General features: G+C 35.8%; 1 protein-coding gene across 1 annotated transcript in view; it reads right to left on the bottom strand.

Moving 5' to 3' along the window:
• Positions 1–366, bottom strand: part of LOC119585957 (innexin shaking-B-like) — a 6,136-nt gene that overhangs the window by 505 nt on the left and 5,265 nt on the right. The window lies entirely within an intron of this gene.

Raw genomic sequence — 366 nt, 5'->3', positions numbered from 1 at the left:
ACACACAATATACATACAGCTAAAGGCATAATAAAAAATATAGCCATAAACGTATGTAAATTAAGCTTATTGACCGCTCCCCACCAATCCCCCTTTCCCCTTGACTACCCCCCCCCCCCCACGTCTTTAAGGTCGTCAGAGAAATCCGAATTCTTGTTATGACACTAATCACTTGTTTTGGCACTGTGCTAAATAAACTTCCAACCACACCCTTTAAACAATCGCCATACTGAGGAATTGAGGAAAACTGATAAATAATACTAATAAAAATAGGAATAATAAGAGAAAATAAATTCTCAAAAAAAAAAGAGTGAATACATGTCAAGTCATAAAATTAATCAGTCATACGTTGTCGCTTACACATAC

The sequence above is a fragment of the Penaeus monodon genome, chromosome 20 (genome assembly GCF_015228065.2).
Source record: "Penaeus monodon isolate SGIC_2016 chromosome 20, NSTDA_Pmon_1, whole genome shotgun sequence".
Classification (NCBI taxonomy): Eukaryota; Metazoa; Arthropoda; class Malacostraca; order Decapoda; family Penaeidae; genus Penaeus; species Penaeus monodon.
Note: the sequence above shows the minus strand (reverse complement) of the source record. Positions and strands in the feature narration are given on the sequence as shown.